This window comes from Coturnix japonica, chromosome 4 (genome assembly GCF_001577835.2).
Source record: "Coturnix japonica isolate 7356 chromosome 4, Coturnix japonica 2.1, whole genome shotgun sequence".
Taxonomy (NCBI): domain Eukaryota; kingdom Metazoa; phylum Chordata; class Aves; order Galliformes; family Phasianidae; genus Coturnix; species Coturnix japonica.
In genome coordinates, this window is record NC_029519.1 from 61,357,052 (window position 1) to 61,378,704 (window position 21,653).

A 21,653-nucleotide genomic window follows, 5' to 3' on the forward strand; every position below is an offset into this window, starting at 1 on the left:
TTGTTGGCATCAGACTTTCAAGGAACAAAGCACCAAGTAAACTGAATAATCTGTCTCTTTGAGAGTATTTTAGTCTAACTACCTTAATTCTCCCAAGAAAATAGAATGAGTGTAGGTTGGTTTTCTTGTTTCCTTTTTGTTTCCTCTCTGGAGTTGTAATCCTGAAGGGATATGCAGAGGAAAATGAAGGATTTATTGCAGTCTATATTTATTTCCTAGTAGTAATGAATGACATTCTGAAGTTCAAACACTGATCATTACCTATGGCCAGAGGGATAATGCCTCTACTTAAGAGGCATATGCACATGTAGTGCTAAGGTTAATATGTTAAGTATAAACAAATACGTTATACTCATATAATGCCTTTACTTCAACAAAGCAAAGGTTAAATAAATCAGTGCAGGAAATTTTCCTGAACTGCTATAAAACAAGAGTAAATGCATATATATCTATAAATACTCTGAGATTACGATACATGGAAATAATTGTGCTGCAGAACAGTTGCAGATGTCCTCTTGGGGGTGGAATGCATCTCATGCATACTATTATTTTTAAAAAGGAGACAGTACAAGGCAGTGTCATCAGTAAAGCACCTGCCTTCAGCTTTTTTATTTCTTTATAATGTTGGTACACTTGCCCAATAGATTTTACTACTCTCACAGGTTTTCCTAAGATTTCCAGTTTTCTTTGAAGGAAGTTGTCAAAATATTTGATTTTTCCTCTGAAAAGTTTTGTTTGTTTGTTTGTTTGTTTGTTTGTGTTGGTTTTTTGTTTGTTTGGTTGGTTTTGGACCTCTGTTGTGCCTGAATACTGAAAGGCAGATGAGCAGTACAACAACCTAAGTGACCGAAAAAGACAAAGAATTATGTGAGATCCCCCCTCTATCTGATGTCTTCCTGCTCTGATGCCTCAAAGATAAGGAAAAAGAATATAAATATAATAGCTAGTATTAACCACACCACTGTAAAGCTATGACAGCTAATATTCATATTTAGTAGGATTTAGTAATTTTTAGCTAGCTACTATATGGATTCTGAATCATTGCACATCAGAACAAAGGACACATTTGCAGGTCTTCAATCATTCTCATAGCACTTCATGGACAGGAAAACATCGGAATCCTTAAATGAGCTGCTTAACTCTATGAACTGGAAAAAGAAAAATAGCTAGTAGTACCTCCCTTGGAGGCAGAGACACTGGTACTGGCAAAGCAAAAAATATATATATATAAGGGAAAAGCAGTCACTGCATCTCCCTTCCTCTAACTACAATTATTAATTCTGATATTCACACCAGAATATGAACTCTCTGGGATTGAATATTTAACAAGAGACCTGCCTCTGATGGAAGATGTGCATGTACTCTGGGCTTGCCTGATGCTGTGGGATTTGTTTCTTAGAACCACAGCTGTGGCTCCAAGCAAAGTAGGATGGAATGCTAAGTGAGCCATATGTCTTTACAAACTCTAATTGCAGTTGTCTGGGGAGAAGTGTACTTTCCAGTAGAGAAAAGTGAAGAAGCTGTGACATACATTTGAGGAGTAATATCATTTGTTTCTTAGCCAGCTTTCTACTCTAGCTTTTGCAGTGAATAAATGGCTAACGCTACATCACAAATCTTTAAGGTCTTTAACCTACGAGCCTTTCTTCTACTTCAGTTCCATTTCTGTCACTAATTGAGTATTTTATATGTAATATAAGTGGTGTGTTTCACATTCCCCCTTTGAAAAGGCTAATATATCATTCCAGAGTAAAGACAGGCACCTAAATATGTGATTAAACACCTAAATAATTTTAGTGTCTAAGTTAACTATCACTTCTTTAAATCTCTCTTCACAGAAGAAGCTGAGGATACATAGCATCCTAACAAGCACTCAGGTTGTGTGACTATGGGCGCTGAAGCTGAAATTTTTTCACTCAAGTCCAGTGCTTTTATTTATTCTGATTTTACTGAGGTATATTCTGATGTGTGCAAATGTAAGTGAACTGGCTAATCAATATTTAGCTTTGGTACAGGAAAACTTTAAGGCCTGAAAAAAGCTAGCAGTGGGTTTCAGCTTAAGAGACCTCATCTGAAGTCTTACATTCAGCAAAAGTCAAAGTGCCTGTTTCAAACCTATCAGTATTGAAAGCTGAAGATAAAAGGCTGGCAGGCAGCCATCCATGAGTGCTAGGAAGGAGGCTCTTCAGTTCAATGCACAGACGTACCTTGCTCCACGATGAGCTCCATCTCCAAGAGTAAAGGGCTAGAAATGAACCATGCAGTTGTCACAAATATATAGAAGCACACACAGCTCCAACCTGGCCTGAGCTCCACATACCAGAAGACTTTGTACAATGATTTAAGGCAAGACCCAGATCTGAGTGGTATCATTGGTGTCAATCATTAGGAAAGTGATTTCCATTAATACTCTATCTGCTGTTGCTTTTAGATTACTGGGTAATTTACAGTACGGGGCAAAATGTTGATAGGTTTGGAGATAAGCCTGCAAATGTAGCAGTATCTGTTGGTCTGCTGTCTTCTTGCTTTCTTAAAGCAGTTGTTTGTGGGGGTATTTTTACGATATGCTTTTTCATGTTTTCACATTGTTTAAATCAATTTAAGAATACAAGGAAGGAAGTCTGATTTTCTTTTATTTTGAGATTACTGGAACTTTTTTCTGGTAAGATTTCTATAGCAACAGAAAGTCAAAAGAGAAATATTACATGGTAGATACTACAAAACATGGAAATTAGCAAGTTGTCATCTGAAATTGCTTACACAGTGAAGATCCTAATTTATATAGTTAATAAACAGAATAATATCACCAAGATGCTCTCCTAATTAGTAAATATTAGCAACAGATCTTAACGCCCTAATTTTCCTACTTCCATTCTTTGTTTCTGTTATTCCCTCTGAGTTCATTTTAAATTCTGCTCAAAGGCTTCTTGATTATGTGTTTCTGAACAGACTCAGGTAATGATCGCCTGATCTGACTGCTTATTCTGAGCTCTAAGGTATGAAGTATGATCACTTCATTACTACATGGCACGTTGTAAAATCATGATTATTTGTCCTACACTTAAATACCGATGTTTTTGTGATAAGGAAAACTTTATGAATTATGCATGGCTGTATAATAGAGGCTGATGAAGGTTCTAATTTTGCAGCCAGATCCAGAGAGGCTAACAAAGAGCAAATAACTAAAATCGTGTTTCTACTTCCAATTTCATATAATTAACAACACCACAATGGCAGCTGAAGTCCAAATTATGGAGGTTATTACCCTGTTTCTCACTCAGAGACCACCAGATGTCATGCCTTTTAATTTGTCTTATCCTCATGGCATGGCTTGGGAATTTGCGTGATTTAATCAAATCCCTTGATTCATCTTATGTATAAATAAATATAAAAAATGTTCAATATATTTATTTTGAAAGTGGGAAGCCACTGTCTGATCCTAAATTCTAGCCACTAGGAATTTCAATTAGTTGTGTTTTGTTTGTTTTTTTAAACTGAGGGAAAAGCATTCTTTTTCTGATCTTGCACATAATGTAAGTACTTAGCTGAAATAACCTATCTCAACTGTGCTAAAATACACTCAATTAAAACACACCTAGAAAAAGGGTGAAGAGCTTTCTCACTTTCATCTGGCTGATAATTAGGATGCTCTCCTCATCTATGTGATCCAGGGTTAAGTTCCCTCTGTTCTTGCTGGGCTGATCTGAGAGCTGGACTGCAGTCTATCTCAGCTCATCCCTGGTCAGCAAAGAAACAAGACCAATCGCAACCTTTCCCAAATTTAAGGTGCTGAACAGCAATCAAACCCACCACTAATAATTCTAAGAGAAAGATGAGATGGGGAATGTTTGTTGAAAAACTTTTGGGAACTTTGGAAGATAAACTGAAAGTGCTTATGTTTTCTATGTTTCTATCTTTTTCTGTATATGCAAAGTATGTAAAAGAACGTTAGCATCACTGACATGCATAACTTACCATAACTGGAGCAGCTTCACAACAGTCATTTAAGAATGTAAACCAGAAGCTAATTCAATTTAATTAAAAATTCAAGATGACTGACTGTCATTGACTGATGTTGCCCAGGGCTTATGAGACATTCCAGTAAAAACTGGCATGCAGACCACAATTTAGACCTACACTGGGACACTTTTCTCTGTGAACACTAGACCATATTACTCCCACTCATGAGTGATGCTGGCTTGCTCCGGGCAATGTTCTGTACTTTGGTTCTAGATGATACTAGAGACAGCAGTTCTGAAGAGGGAACACAAAGAGAGGACCTGTCATAAAATGCCTTATGCCAGTGGGCTTCCAGCGAGTCTCGACCTATAGTTCAGTTGCACTGAGAACCAATACCAAAGTGTGGATACGAGCTGTGCTATGAAGTCTTCAGTGATGTGTGGTGCTGTCACAAGCAATGATTACGATGTTGTCCTGGCTGTAAGTGGTATAATTGTTCATTTTGTTTTGAAGGTACCCCTAAGAACTTTGTAAGAGATGTGTTCAGAAACAGCTTTTCAGTTTCCCTGAAAAATTGGGGTACCACTACACAATACAACAGCTAATTACAGCCTTGGAAGTATTTCCAGAAGAATTTGTAATGCAGCAATTTAGCAGCACCTTTCTTTTCCCTGCAGTATTTTGTTTCTATTTATTTCCTCCCAGACCTACTGTATAAAGTCTAACTCTAAAGAAAGTGCTAAGCTGCACCATTTAATATCACTCTCAGAATATTATCATGGTTCTGGCAGCAGCCAAGACCTGGTCCAATAACAGTAAATACTGCAGGTTGCACACAATAGGTATTCCTTTTCTAAAAGTAATTAACTGCCAATGTTACATTCAAAACCATTCAAATTCGGGTAATGTTGAATGAGATCATTTGTCATTTGATCCATTTCCTCCATTCTCAGCAGACACAGTTTTATTACTAGTCTGAGCAAACCAAAGAACCTTTGCATCATTGTAATCATAAAACACATTCTTTTGTCATTAATTAGACACAGCTGGGCAGGAAATAACACAGAGGTCATAAAACCCAGTGATGTATATTCTGCTCAAGACAATAGATTTTTCCTTTGCTTTCCAGAATCCTTTGGCAGAACTGGAAAAATATGGATTCTTGTTTTGCAGCAAATTATTTTATATATCTCTTTGCCCCATCTTTACTACAGCTCTCTCTAGCCCAAGAAGTGAACGACATAGCTGTGTGAAGGAAGGCAGCTGTAAGTAGAAATCTGTTTCAAAGACACTTCCAATACGTGGCAAAAGTCACAATGACAATGTATAGAGTGCATAAAATGTGTCCATGTTTCAGATCTGTCCTTTTCATATTGTCTGATCTGCCAGGGTGGTGCTAGAGCTCATGTATGGGGAGATTTGTGTAAGCTTATGAATTCAGCTTCCTGATTGAATTTCACAGGAGAGCCTGTCCTGGGAGCAGCCTCTTGATTATAACAGCTGGATAACAGAAGGGCCAGAATTGCAGAATAGGGGCAGGGGGCAAGCAGTAAAATCCTCAGTAAGGATGGTTCTACATGGTTTGGCAAGAATACCTCCATCTGGTACATTACAATATTCCTCCAACTCTGCCTAACAAGCAAATTTCACTCTCGTACCTGCACTTAAACATCTTGCAGGAATGGCAGAACCACTGTATTTTTATTACAGCAAATGATAGAAGCATTTCTCAAGATGAGCCTCATGCCAAGTCTTCCAAATTCAAGGGTAAAATTATTAACAGGCATATATGCATATCATGTGAGGAATTATACCAGAAGAAGAAAAACATCAGTTCAACATTGCCATAGCAACCATAGCATAGTAAAAGCATATACCTTTCAGCAGAATCAGAAAGAAAAAAAAGAAAAAAAAAAAAACAAAAAAAAAACCAGTTACAGAATTGCTTTCACTGCTGTATAACAGAAGTATGTGACCACATACAGGAGGGAAGAAATCACATCACATTCAACTCACATTTTATATATACACGCAAAAGAACCCAATTATTACATTTGTGCATACTCACACACCTCAGATACAAAACCACCATTATCTTCCCTGAAGTAAAAAGCATTTTTATTTATTTATTTATTAAAAAAAGTCTCATAATTCTAACATTACTTGTAAGATAAAGTAGTGGAAGGTCTTTAAAGAGTCTGGATTCTTTAAACCATTAACTTCATAAGACTAGATACAGAGCAGCTGCTGTATTGAACTGCCCTTGTTAGACTTCAGTGCTTACTGGGAGTAAGACTGAACACTGACAATAAGACAGGTAGGCACATATTTAGGGTGTATGCAAATAAGGAGGCATGTATTTTGATAGACTTCTTGGATAAATCATTTTTTTATGTATTTTCTCTTGTCCAAAACATCATTCTCAGATTTTATTTTTTACCAGCAAGTTCAGAAGAATAGAATCGAGTACAGTGTTATTAGAGGATATTCAGAGTAATTTTAAACTGGTCTTTTGACAGCTAAAATGTGAAAATCAACAAAAAAGGCTCAATATAGAGATCAGTATTTCACAGTAGTACACTACTGATAATTTTATGTGGATTGTTTGTGCCATTGATCCTTTCACTACTGACTGCTTAAGGAAAACTGCTGATCCCAAGTGTTACAAGAACACTGTTCCTGATCAGACTGAACAAGTAAAACAGATGTGCATAACTCCGATGGAATTTTCTACATACTTTTATTATATTGATTTTAAATTGGAAAACCATTATAGATTATTATGTTTTTGTTCATTTATTTCTTTCAAACATTTCCAACTTTTTTTTTTGTTTGTTGTTGTTTTTGTTGGATTTTTGTTGTTTTGTTGTTTTTTTTTTTTTTTTAATGTGTTTTCAAATTAAACTATTTCAAAGGAAATTTCTCAAGCCTTTTTCTGCCCTTGGCAAAAAGAGTAGCAACCTTTAGGGATAAAAATGGACAGAATTGTAAAATTACTCATGTCTACTAATTTCTATAATTCTGCTGACACACATTTCCTCTAGAAGCTGGTGTAATAACAATATAGGAGATAGATTGTGAGAAAGCTTGCGTTTTTCATTTCTAAAAGAACTGGATTGCTGTTGGTTTAGATGGTACACGAAATACAGTGCCACATACTAGAAAAAAAGCAGAACATAGGTATTTCTCTATTCACCACTGGTGGTGCTTTTACCACTCTGGACCACACGTTTATCTTCTGAAATCAGAGGCTGTGTCATTTCTTCTCCTGTTGTCCTCAAAAATATTTGTAATCAATATATATTTTCCTCCCAAATTGAAATCACCTCATGATTGACATCTGTGGGGATGGTTTCATTATAAAATGGCAGAAAAATATGAATTACAGCATGGATACAAGATATTTGGAAACACTGTAGTAATGAATTACATTTCACAATCTTATTAGGCCAGTGTATATTTTCAGCTTGCACTGCTATTAATTGCTACCTTAAGCATTAAAAAACTGAAAAATAAAACATGGAGAAAGGAAGATAAAAGAGGAAGCAATTTCTAAAAATTGCTGATCTGTAGCTCAGGTAGTAGTAAATCTCACTGTTCTGATGATAATCTAAAAAACATTCAACTGGAATAGTAAAAATGTCTTGCTTGCTACCATAATTCTCATTACTTACATTAATTGTTAAGAATGTTTCCCAGCAGTACAGATGTATCTTTTATCAAGCCAGATTATATAAAAAATGTTTGCCAGACAAAGTCATTAAAAGAAACTGTACTGTACTGGAAATACTAAGCCACAGTTTGAAACACTGATTGAGCACCTGATGGGAAGGCAGGACCAACCCAAGGGAGCTCAGGTGCATGAAGTGCACCCAAGTGACGGAAGGGGTGCAGCCAGGATCCACCCCTTCCCAGACCTCATTTAAGGGTTGGATAGAGATGATGGAGGTACCTTACTGGGGTTCCTCTATCTGTGTGAGGCCTTCAAAGGGTGAGCACAGTCTTTGCTTTGTTTCTGTGTCAGCAGTTGCTGTATTTGAGCATATTCACATTTGCTGTAGCCTGGGAATTTGCAACTATGCTGCTGTTGCTGTGCCTTCCATTGTGTTTTAGCCCTGCATTTACTAATACATAACAAATTGTATCTATAATTAAGCTTACTGAAAGCAATACAAGCAAAAGTAAAATACATAAATTGGATCTAGGTGGGCGCAAAGAAATAAAAACAAGGATTCAAAATTTCATCAGATAGTGTACTTGGTTTTATTCAGTGTTTCACTTATGCATCTTGAAAGATATTATTTAAAAAAATCTTTTAGCATCAGCAGGTTTTTTGTTTTTTTTGCAAAATCATAAGTGTGTACATATATATAATTTCTTATTGGCTACAAACAAAAAAAAAATCAAAATATTATGTACAACAAGTAACTGAAAAGTTAAATACCATTTTTTATTTCGCTTTACACAAGTGATAAACATGCATTTTTAAAATAAAGCTACCCTGATTCTTTCTAATTTTTTCCCACTCAGCACTTGATGCTTGGGATGATAAATTAGTGTTTTCAGATTCATAAGATGTTCAGCCTTTCAGTTTAGTCATTTGACAAATGGTTATTGATAGTATGGGGTGGATAGTGCTTCTAAACAATTTGGTTACAACACTGAGGATCCACCGTGTGAGAATCATGCTTGTTCAATAAAAATAGTATTCTACTGTTTAAAAAATAAAAAATGCAACTATGCCTATGCAAATAAGAGAAAAACAAAAGGATCTTTGCAAAAAAATTAAGAAGCCCCAGCTTGAACTGAACTGCATTTGAAAAGGGTATGCAGATTGGGAAAGTTAATTGAGGAGAACAGCAAAGGAGGCATATTTAATTAAGAGAGTTTGAAAGAGGAACAAAAAGATCTTCCATTATACTTATAAAAGCTCACCTATAATATTGACCACTTCAATTTAAGGGTTTTTTTTTTTGGTAAGACAACTGATTGGATTGATTGCACAAAAGAAGTGCTTGGGTTGGATTTAGGGGAGGTTTTTGTTTGTTTGTTTTTCCAAAAGGATGATACCTGTGTCCCAGACCAAACATTTCAGCAATGTTATGGTGTGCCCTTCATTGGATAAGAGTGCTGTGAAGGGAAAAAAAAAGATAATATCTGTCAGAGGTGAGCAAGGAGCATTTGTCCTTGCCAGTAGATAAAAGATGCATGCATGTATAAAGAAGTGATTCTACAAATTAAGCACGTAACAATCTCGTATAAACTCAAGGCATTTGAACTTAAAACTGTCAACTTCTTTTCTCCTTCATTAATCTTAAAAAAATAACTGTTTCCTGCGCAAAATTACATGCTATAGATTCAAGTAATTACTTCTGTTTAGTTAGAGAGCTGTAACATGTATTTCCTGCTCATCAGGCATAGCTAGAAAACAAAGCAGATATATTTAAAAACTGAATTTAGTCTTAGTTTATGACTGATCAGTTTCAGTGTTTTTTTTCAACAAGACAGGCTAATTCAGAATTTATGAAAACTTGAGTTTGCTTGTTCCCTAGAGTTTTGCATTATCACCAAAAACATGTTCTGCAAGGTTGGTTTAAATGTAAATCATCTAGCCACTGAATAAAACAGCAAAAGTGGGTACAAAATTAGTACTATGCTGGCCAGTTTTGGGTTTGTCAATTGTTAAAAATGTTCTGGGTGCCAGGTAGGATCAGTGGAGTCCTGTAAAGTGTGTTTTGAGGTCTGTGTTGATGAATATATTAATGAAACATATTGTTGAAAAAGAGATTTAATGCAGAAGCCACAAAAATTGCAGACAACAGAGGAATTGTTAGAGCAGCGAAGGACTGAAACTTTTGAGAAGTATTGCAAAATGTTCTCAAAAGAGTGTAATATTAGGCAAAAACAGAAAAAACAACAGCAAAAAAATGGCAGCTGTTGCCTCTATGCTTTCATCTTTTGTTATTTCATTTGAAAAGTAACAAAGAACTAAAAAATGGCTTGGTGAAGGTTACAAGGTTGACCATAGGCATACAGCAACTTCTGTGCCAAGAGAGAGAGACTGATTAGTGCACTTCCACTTGGAAGAAAGATATTTTAAAGATGGTCGATGTTAGTGTTGTGTTTTTATTTTTATTTTTTTTCCCTATTATCTCTCAGTTTCTTATTATGGAAGAACTAAGGGCACCCAATGAAATTATCATACAGAGTGTAATTAAATTAAGTAACTTATTGCTGCAGAATGTTGCAGAGGCCGGATTACAAATGGACTCCAAAAGTAAATTTTGAAGTGAATACAAGAAGAAAGTCTGCAAGAGACTGTTATGTATGCTTATTCAGATACAGTCTCCAGCTCTGAAAGTCCCTGAACTGCAGACTGCTGACAGGCAGAACTGCACAGGGCAAGTGCCACTGTATAATTGTCCAGTGTCTTTTATTTTTATTTTTTTTCTAAACCTCTGCAAATAGTTATGTTCAGAAATAGGATGCTTATTTAAACTGATCTCTGATTTCCTCAGGAAAAACTGCTCTGAAAAATCTTAATAGTGATGCAAAGAATGTACAATAGGTCATAGTCTAAGAAAAGAATTTAAAAATATGGAAGCATTACTTATTTGGTATTTTGAATATGCTAATCAGGAATAATAATGCAGGCTCTTATTATCAACTTTACTCCACTGGTATTAAGTATATAGGCCAGGTTGTTCTCATTTGAAACCATGTCTTACAGAGATTACTGTGTCTTGCAGAATTAACAAGCTCAAATGTCTTGAGACCATAGAAGCTTTATTGGTCCTGTGATCTACAGTTTCTTATGTGTGAACAACAGCTTCTGAGAGTTAATCTGATGAAATTACTACTCTGAGAAACTTGTAATGCCTTCTTCCACCCAAAATTCGAATGTTCTATAAAATGATTATGACAAAAATATATTCTAGGTTTCGATATAAAAAGACAAAACGATATTTCACCAGAAAGAATCTAAGAGATATCTGTAGCAGTCATGTTTTGCGGAAGTCAGACATTATAAAATATGTCAGTTCCTTTATCTCCCTTGTTAGAAGATCTTTTGAGAGTATGTTTGTTTGTTTTTTCTACCCAAGTTTTAACTTCAGCAGGCAAGAGACACACTTTTTCTCAAAGAGAAAAATACTAAATTCTTGATGTTTCTGTTATTTCATACCAAAGTGACTCCTTACTGAAGTTTAGCTTGGAGCATTTGAGAGACCCCTATCAGTGTCTATATTCTCACTAGGCAGTGCACCTTTGCTTCAATTTCTCCAGTACAATTTCTTGTCTAAGCAACCAATGCTCCTTTGGAGCAAGTTTGTGCTTCCAGACCATGACCATGTGAATAGGTTTGTTGTATGGTACTGTTGCAGATGTCCATACCTAGTAGTCAACTGGCCTTGAGAACAGCTAGTGTGATCCCCATCTGAAATGGTGACTTTACAGTACTTGCAACCTATGACCAAGGGCAACTGGACTCCAAAGAAATGCTGACTAGATGTGAGCTGCAAATGGGGATCAAAGCTATAGCAAAGAGGAGGCCCAGTGGTTTCCTGCTACAGGAATAGGAAGCATGGAGGACCACGGTTTTTCCTGATTAAATCATAGTACTTTCCATGACGAGGCATATAGAAATTGAGTGTATGTTTCAATTGTAAAAAGTTATAGAAGTTATCTTTATTTTGGCCATCAACGCTTACATTAGGAAATAAGATTTCTTACCCAAACCTTGTAAGACTGTGTCCCCATATGGTACAGCAATATGGGTAATTCTAAATAACAGCAAATACATCACTTAGCTTTCTATGTGAGACATGGGAACAGGGGAAAATGGCAGCACAGTTGCCATTGAAGGAGATCTCATGCAAATAGTGTTCATAAATTCTGAGTGTACCTGAAATGGAAATAAAAGAAAATAAGTTTTGTGAAGCATCTGATTAGCTCACATTTAAAATAAATAAATAAAATAAATGAACTGTTTACATAATCAACTGTGATTTGTATAAAAACTCCATGTTTATCTTCTTTAGGGCATTAGAGTACTTCTCCCATCTCTCTAGACTACGTATATTAACTCTGAGCTCACTCAGAAGACAAGAAGGATTTTAAAAGCATTGGCATCTCTGCAAATAAGAAAAAAGGTAACCAAAAGCTTTATTGTCTCTTTCCCATCCGCCTTTGAGAAGTGTATGTATTCAGACAACATAGCTTTTACACATTGTAAAAGCTTCATAATTTAGAACTTCGTGTTTTACACATTTCAAGTTGATTTGACTCTTTACCCTTCCAGGCACATGCAAGTACATAAATGGAGTTCTTTTGTGTTTTTCAAAACACTGTATCTGCTAATTTATTTGGAGTTGTCTTTTAGAGTGGTTAGGTTAAATATAATAATTCATGCTTCAGTCAGAAATCCTCTTTACAATTTTGTGATTAAGAACAGAGTGTAGAAGTGACTTGGTTTGCATACTACTTATTTTCTTGCAACTCTAAGATTTTTATATTTGAATTATTTGCAAATATGTTAACACCTGAGTGACCAAATGGCAAAAATGCATGCATTTAATTAAGTTCTAACTTATTCTACTTTAAAATATTTGTTTTTAACTAAGGAGCCAAAAAGGAATGCTCCTTTTCTATTTTTCCAATGGTTTATTTGCCCTACTATAATTTCTTACCTACAAGGTGAATTCTCAGCTAGTGTGCCACTGAGGACTGTGCCATCTTTCTCATTCCTATTCCAGTACAAGGGAAAGACAAGAACAGACCAGGAAATGGACACATGCAACAAGTCTCAGGTAATCTTGGCTTTATGCACATGAACTATAGAAAGTCCTACAGCTGTTTCAATTTCTAGTATTTTTCTATAATTTCTACCTTGGAACCAGTTTCTGAGAAGAATACCATCCAGTAATTACACAGGTGGCTTTGATATACCATACAGTAAAACAGCACCTTGGCTCTCTACAGCTAATAATCAGTAACAATCAATAGTTATACTACCTATTTCTATTACAAAATAAATGGCAGATCAACTGTGAGAGATTTCTTATAGTGAGACACATTTATTAAGAAAGATGTATGGGGTTGGTTTGGTTTGGTTTTTAGGTTGGTAACATTTCTAAAACCCAAGTGTTTGTTTTATTATGACTGTTTAGTTGAGAGAGAAGTATATCTAAAAATGTTATGGTCTTTTATATCTAAGATCAGCTTAATTTGCAGTATAAAACTGAAAGGGGAAAAAAAAAACTTGAAAAAAAAAATAGAGAAATTTAGTTTGGAAAGACAGGTTGTTTAATCCAATTCTGTACCCAAAGCATTTTCAAATTTATTCCAACTTCAAAGTTGTATCAGATCCCTCAGGATCGTTTCCAGTCCAGTACAGAATATCTCCAAGCACAGGCATTCCAGTATAACTTTGGGTGAAATTACCATTAATTTAGTCTCAATGCAAATGCATTGGTCAATACAAAGTAATAAAGTGAGAAAGTAAAGTTAAATCAATGTAAAACTGCTCTGATGAAGAACCTCCCTTTGTGAGTTTTCACACCAGTTTTTCTTTGAAGATATAGAACCATCTCAGATTAGATTTTGGTTCAAAAAAAATTTGTTTCTTTTGAATTAATTCTCAGTCACATTTTCCACTTGTTCTGGCTGGATATTAGAATGCTCAGCAGCAATTCCAGGAATCCATCTCACAGAATCACAGAATGGTTGAGGTTGAAAGGGGCTTCTGGCGGTCACCTGGTCACATCCCTGCTTAATTAGGGCCACTTGCAATCACAGCTAGTTGACAGGAAGGAATGAGCATTGTAATTACCGTGGTGTTGTTGCTGTTTGAGAGAAAAGAAAGAATTTTATAGAATTCAAGATGATCTTATGTGTTTATGCATTCTCAGTATAAATCACTGGGAAAACTTCCATTATACTCTAGGAGAATGGATTCAGATTCTGAGCAGAGTGTTCTTGTATTTAAAACAGGAATCTGGTCTTCAGTTCTCAAATATATGCGATGATATATCTTTTCTTTGAAAGACTTCTGTTCAAAATAGATTAGCAGACTGAAGCAAATGGATATGTGTGGTTACTAATACTTTTTTTTTTTTTTTAATTTTTTTAGTTTGGAAAGAGGAAAAATTCCTAGCAACCTTTGCCAGAGATTCCATATCACCTTGCAATAGAAATAGGACAGTCAGGAAACCTAAGTAGGTAATGTGATTATATGGTCTGTGCATTCCAATTCTATATTCCATCTAAGTTGTGAGGGATTTGGCTTGAATTCAAAGAATGTGAAGGAAAAGTTTAGTAAAATTATGAAAAAGCATCACTTTAGTGGTTATTTTCTTTTTTGCCTTTTTGTGCCAACAGAGTATGTATTTATTTATTTTATCTGAGACTTTGAAAAAGCTTCATTTAAAAAACAAAACAAAAACTTTCTCTAGCACTTCTTCTGCTGGGCACAAGGTCAGAGCTTCTCCAAAATGTAGCTCATGTATGTACCAAGGGCTACCTGCTGGCAGATGAGCAGGATGAGCAGGGGCAGAGCCTGTAATGTGAGAGCTAGAGGGGAGGGACAGTAGCTGGGAGCACTTGAAGTGAACTGCATTAGTGTTGAGGAAAGCAGCATATAGCAACCATTATCATACAGGATTAAACACAAACATTATCTTTCCAACATCTGCATTCAGAAACGTAGTTTACGGCACAAATAGTTTGTGTAAACAATTCCATTAAATATATTATTGCATAAATTAGAATACTTGAAAAGATTTCTTAGGGTCTCCTTAATTCTTTATTAAGAGAAAAATGAGAAAACACACCAGAGTAAATGATGGCTGGTGATTGGCTTGTTGCCTTGAAAAAGAATAGTAAGACTTTTAAATTTAGATCTTTCTCTGCTACTGGGATGCAAACAATCTGATTCTCCAGTTCGCTTCTTTGTGCTTCGGTGGTTCTGACTTAAGAAGAAAACTACAAGTTTGTGTGGAGAAGCAATTTGTGGGAATGAGGCTTTAACCATCTCAAGATGGTTTTGCAATTTTTATTAATAGAGAAAGTTATCTGAAGTCACTGCACAATTTCTTGTTTTCCTGAGCAGTCTTCTGTGGCTGCCCTTTATGAAATTAAAATTGTTTAATTACCCTGACTATATAGTTCTAATATAATGAATTTCAATATTTTTTGAGTAAATTAATGTAGTATATAATTTTACTAACAGAAGAATACTTTAGACTGTTAAGAAATGGCTTAGGGGGAAATAAAAAGGACAATAAAAGAACTAAAGTATTCTCTCTGAATCAAAATGATGCTAAATCATCCATTAAACATTGTATTAAACCTTCATGTACCTTCAGTTTTCAAAGGAAGTTTCACTTTTAGTGTCTAAGCAGAGGTAGTCCAGGAATGCTCACTTTCTGCTAGCTCTGGAGGTTCATTCTTGAAGATGATACTATTGAGCATCATAACTTAATCTGATTCTTGAGTCTTTCTGGGATCACAGGGAGGAAGATACCTGAAGTATCTGAACTTAATGATAAAGGATCACATCTGGGAGGCCATCATAGTGAATAAGCAAATGGAAATACTACTATGGGAACTAAGTGAGTACATTCAGAGAAGTCTCAGACCAGAGGAAAGCAAGAGTTCCATCCTGTTTGTCTTCAAGAATGTTGCTTAATGTCTTTTAAATTAGACTGTCTTCTCCTAACCCTGCTTCCTGAAATATTCAGTCTTTGCTTACGCTTTATTTTTGCACAAGAGTTTATTTTCCTTTTATTAAACACAGGTTTTCATTATGTTCTGTCATTTCTTACGGTTTCCATTTGCAAGCAAAGCATTTAAAGTACCTGCTATTTGAACATAAAAATATCTTAAATCATGTAAAAAATCAGTAAAACCAATTAGGCTAGAAGATTAATATTCATGAGGTAAATAAAAGTAAAGGGAAAGCTGAAGAGGAGAAAAAAAGAAATCAGTAAAGCTGAACACCTAACATTTCATTAGGTGTCACAACTTAATAGAAAATCAATAAAGTCAGAGTGCAATCTGCAGCTTAGTATATAACAAGTATATATCAAATCTTCTATGTCTACTGAAAATGCAATTGTTTAGTATTCTAGATATATGATCATAAGGCAGATAAATATAAGAGTGGAACCATATGTACTGGCTGGAGCTGATGGATGCATTTTGGCCACCCAAGGATACGTTCAGAAAACTTTGTTACAAAGCATGAATGGGAAGAATCTTATAGTTTGGGGCAAAAAGGTGAAATTGCTCCAGCTCTAAAATCTTCAGAGTAGATGAAAAGAGAAGCAAAATGTAGAGAGTGTTTTTTACAGCTAGTTAGCTGAGAAGGGTCGTAAACACGGTGCAGTTAATCAAGCAGCCATAACACCTGCAAGGACAGTGAGAACATCAGGATGCCCTGTGATGGTGAGAAACTAGCCATGGTTCTGGGAACTCAGCAAGGGAGTAGCTTTCAGGATGATAACAACAAGCTGTTAAGATACTCGGGGATGGTATGTAATTGGGAACCAATGATGAGCTCCACTTTTGCAATATGTATGAGCTAATTATCCGTATTATAAAGGTACACGCAGCCAAGGAATAAATGAGATTCGCTGATCATATGTCAATGACAGGTGTGGTCGTCTGCTTTTCTCCCGCCGTTCTGCAACAGCAAGAGAGTGGATATCTCTACATCATCAGTCATTAACGTTATTAGCAAGTGTTAATGGACGTGGTGTTATAGCAATACATATGAAAGGTAAAATCACTGTTCAAAGGCCATACTCATGTAACTATTATGGCTCTTTCCTAGTTATTTTTATTCCAAAGGTGTTTCAAAGACCCTTTGGAAATCAGATTTACCACATCCTGTGTGTTTGGGTTGTTTTGTTTTGTTGGGGTTTTTTTTGGTTTTTTTTTTTTTGGTTTTTTTTTTTTTTTGTTTTTGTTTTTTTGCTTTGATCACTCCCAATCTACCCTGAGCAGAGTGCTTATGATTTGAATGGACTTTTTTTCCTCTATTAACATATGATGATTCATCAGCTAGATGTTGTTGGGTCAAATCACGGAGAATTGCTAACAGCTAGAGGGACTGAATGATCAGACGCCATTGTCTACTCTCACATTACAGGCTAGGGCCAGGATAAGTTGCTATATTATAGGTTTTGGATTCAAGCTTTTGACTTGCATACAGATGAAACAGACAGGAGAGGAATGTCAAGATTTATGCTGCATAAAATTCAGGCAGACTCTCTCAATCAAATAGCATCTTCACCCATGTATCAAAAAGCAAGGTGTCTGTTTGCCATAGTTTTTAAGCCCATGATGACGGTTTCTGTACACACCCCAGGAGTGGGATCTCCATGCAGTAATGCACTGTATGCTTTCTGGTAATGTCGCTTTATGGAGGTATCAATCAGCCACTGTTTTTCTATGGAGAATAAGCCTCCAAAGAAGAAAATACTGCAGCTGCAATACAGGCAGTTTGCCTGTGTCAGATGTCACAGCACTTCCATCATAGGCAGGTGCCTCTGAGATGGGAGAGATCTTCTTCACCACTAGTCATGTGTGGAGGTCAAGACAGACTGTCATGGGGGGAAATATATATATGTGTGTGTGTGTGTGTGTGTGTGTGTATGTATATATATATATATATATGAAAAAAAGAGTGGCTAAAGGAGAACTCAAGTCCAAATACAATTGTAAGTTGGTACTAAATTTTCAGGGGAGTTATTTTAAAATCCAAAATATGCCACAGCCAGCCACTTGTAGAAAAAGGAACATGAACTTATATTCTTCATTATATTACTCTGATTATAATGTATGATTCTTAGGAACAGTAGTGGTACAGTTTCAGGGTTTTGTCTCCATAACTTCCATTTTGAAATTATTTCAGTTGCTGACTGTGGCTATATAAGTAAAACTGCAGGAACTTACAAGTGCTATAAATTTTTAGCTATTCAACCTTCTCTCAGCATGTGGTGATGAGCCCCCAGTAGCTCATGCTTTCATCTGGTATCATGCTAGAAAGTGCAAAAGTGTTTCCAGGAAACAGCTTAGACCTGAAGCAATCCTTGCCTCCCTCATGGAATTTAGATATGACTCCTTAATTGCTAGGTAATATAAAAATGGCAGAGCAAAGACTTTTCATTTCTGACTGGCATACAGCAGAAATAGCGTAAGTAGAGTATTCAGCATTGGGAAAATAGTATTTTAGCTCAGGAAGGTGGTTGGATGGGTATAAATGTATGTGCATGTGAGGAAGGTGAAGATTTTTCTGCTGAAATTAACTTCAGTAGCAATGGTTTGAGTTCTTGGTAAATCATTTGATCCAGGACCCTTACAACTAGAAGTAATTTCCATGATTTCCTTATGGAAAACAGTACAAGCACAGTTTAAGGTTTGAAAAACAAGTTATTGTGCAACAGAGCTGTAGAGAACTAAGGGGGCATCCTATGTGTACTGTACTCAGCAGGTTACTTAAGTAACTGGAGAAGTTCAATTCACTTTTCGCTGGTCAAACAGCTGCTGAGAGCACTCCTCTTAGCATTTCTCCAAGTTGCAGTGATCAACTACCACATTCTGGTTTTATAATCCAATGTGTCATCAGCGATGACCTCAGATCTGATCTGATACAGTTTAATTCATTCTCATGTAATCCTAGATGCTTCTTTGGAAAAACAAATTTTGTTCCTTCGCTGAAAGAAATTCAGCTTCTTTTTAGTACTCGATTGTTTATCTCCCTCTCAGAGGTACCCTTACTTGAAACACAGTTCTCTTTGCAGTTTGACATGTGGTTAAGAACTCTATGGCAACCCTGCTGTCACCACTTTATCTCCTTCAGTTTTCATATGTGTGTTTTGATCCCACTGGCTTCTAAACAAATGTAAACATGTAGCCCTGTAACAACACGTGTGATTGAAAGAAAAAAGCACTAATTTCCACAAGGAATATTAGCATGTTTGTAAAATTTGCCCCAAAATATAATTTATTAAATTGTTTAGAAATTCAAGTAGCATTCAAGAAAATGAGGAAAAAAATAGAATAATAATAACAGAAGAGATGAAAGCAGTGTGCCCAGGTGGTCCAGAAGGCCAATGGCATCTTGGCTTGTATCAGGAATGGTGTGGTGAGAAGGGCTAGGGAAGTAATCCTGCCCCTGTACTCAGCATTGGTGAGGCATCACCTCAAGTACTGTGTTCAGGTTTAGGCACCTCTGTACAGAAAGGACATAGAGCTGCTGGAGCAGGTCCAAAGAAGAGCAACAGGGCTTGTGAAGGGCTGGGCGAATATGGCCTATGAGGAGAGGCTGAGGGAACTGGGGCTGTTTAGTCTGGGGAAAAGGATGCTGAGAGGAGACCTTACTGTTCTCTTCCAATATCTGAAAGGTGTTCACATCAAGAGCAGGGCATGTCTCTTCTCACAGGTGACAGGATGCAATGACATTTCCAGTTGGTCCGAGCTGAATCCTATTTTATATTTCATTTTTCAGTTGCTTAACCCAGATCTTATAATTCAACATGTGTAAGTAAAGTTCCTCTTTCCTCTCTGCTTGAGGTATATTGATCAATGAAAGCTTTCCTTAGCTGTCTTGTTGCCAGTTTTGAATGGGTCTGAAATCAATTAAGTAAATAATCTTCATTAAAATTAATGTCAACAAAATCTTTAATCCATATGTCATCATCTTTAATTCATACATTTTCTTCTAGACATTCTAGGAATTTTACAAATAAGTTGCTTTTACATGGGAAAATTGATTTTTAGTTATAAAATTGTTTTTTTATCCTTTATTTGCTATATTTTTATTAAATATATGAATCTATAACAGTGTTTTTAAAAGCAAATGCAACAATCTTATAATTGTTGAAAATTTATGGAAATGATTCTGCAGTATATAAGACATATTTTAATGTAAATTAATTACTGTCTATGCTATGTGCAATTTTAAATGGTAAACTAGTTACAATTCGTAAAAACATAGCAAAGAACTAATACCCTTACTCTGTCCTTCTAATATTCATATTTTCTCTTAGTTAACTTAGGTAAAACTTGCTTAATACAGAAGTATTTGTTCACAAATAAATACACGTGCTTTTTTTTTTTTTTTGTACAAAAATATCAGTAGTTTTCTGAAGTGCGAATATCATTATTCTTGTTTAACACAAATCTAGACAACAGGCACATTGGCTTTTCTCAGAGTAGCTGAGTACAGAGAGGAAGAAGACCAAGTTACTTTTGGCCAGAGATGCCATATAGGCCAAAAGAGCTGTGCTTCTTTCTGCAGTTGGCTGGTGAGAGACAACTGCATGCTTTGGAGAAACAGAACTCTGACACTGGGCAGAAACTCTGCAGATTGTATCTGTTGAAAAGTCAGATACAAGAGAAAGATTCTCATGTTCACCTGACTTCTATCTGCTCTAGAGTCCTTTAAAGGTCTGCTTTATGGCCCCAGAGGTGTTTGCTACAAGAAATCCGTATCAGGATTTCAGGCCAACACATCAGAATAATGAGCATCTTCTACCTTCCACAAACACTGCAGTCACAAAAAGCACATGTTCCCTTAAGCAAGGAGAAAGTGAGACAGAAGCAAAAGTCATGCCTTTTGCAGCTGATGTGCGTGATGACCTTTGTGAGATCATTAAAGATCTTTCTTTATAAAACAGGAGTAAATTTCACAAGTATCCCAAAATGTACTGTGAATTCTCTCATCTTTAATTACTAAAAACAGTGGCAACGATAGAATTAATAGGAGGGGAGGGACAGCAAAGTAAGATATAAAAGGGACTATGGCTTTTCCCTAATGTTGCCTAATTTGGCACACCCTGCCAATGGCCTGACAATGTACAGCTATGCAGCCTCCCTGAATGAACATTACATAAAGTAATCTAATGATGGCATTAGACTCCACATTCACACTGACTCTATTATAATATTATAAGAAAGTTTCAAAGCACAATTAAGATGCAAGGGGAAAAATCTATGTAATGCATTAATATACATAGCATTAAAGCTTAATAGGAAGTTATACTCATCTGCATTTTATGCAGAAACAATATCATTGCAAAGTGACTGATCGTTTCCAGCTTCCAGTGAGACTCCAAGCAAAATATGAGTCTATTAAAAGATTGAACTGGCTTGGCAGCAAAAGTGTGCTGTCAAGACCTTTCACACCCCTATTTGGGATTCACAGCTGTACATCTCAGGAATGAGTATCTTCATTTTGTTATTCACAGTCAGAGAAATACCAAATATGTGAAAGACATTTGTGCCCTGACGATCCACAGGCATTCTGCTAAGTGACATCCAGTTTCTTGGGCCTATAGTCTGTCATATTAATTTTTTGTCAGCTTCAATTGGCTTGTGAAATATTTCTTGCCTCAGAGACACCAGATCTATTTAAATGAAATTATCAGGAATGAACTAGGAAAGGAAGGCTACAGGAGATCATTTCTTCACCCCTTTAAGGTTTTAAAGCAAACTGGACAGTCCTGAAAAGCAGACAACCCACAAACAGCTGTCTTCCTGTACAATTAGAGACCGCTGACACTTCATGTGCACTCTCTGTGAATCATGTGGTATCTAATCCTGCGTTTAAGCCCACAGTTATCTTTTGTCCCCATTCCTAATGCGCAAATTCATCTATGGACATAGGCATTGGGCAGATGCCAGAGCAC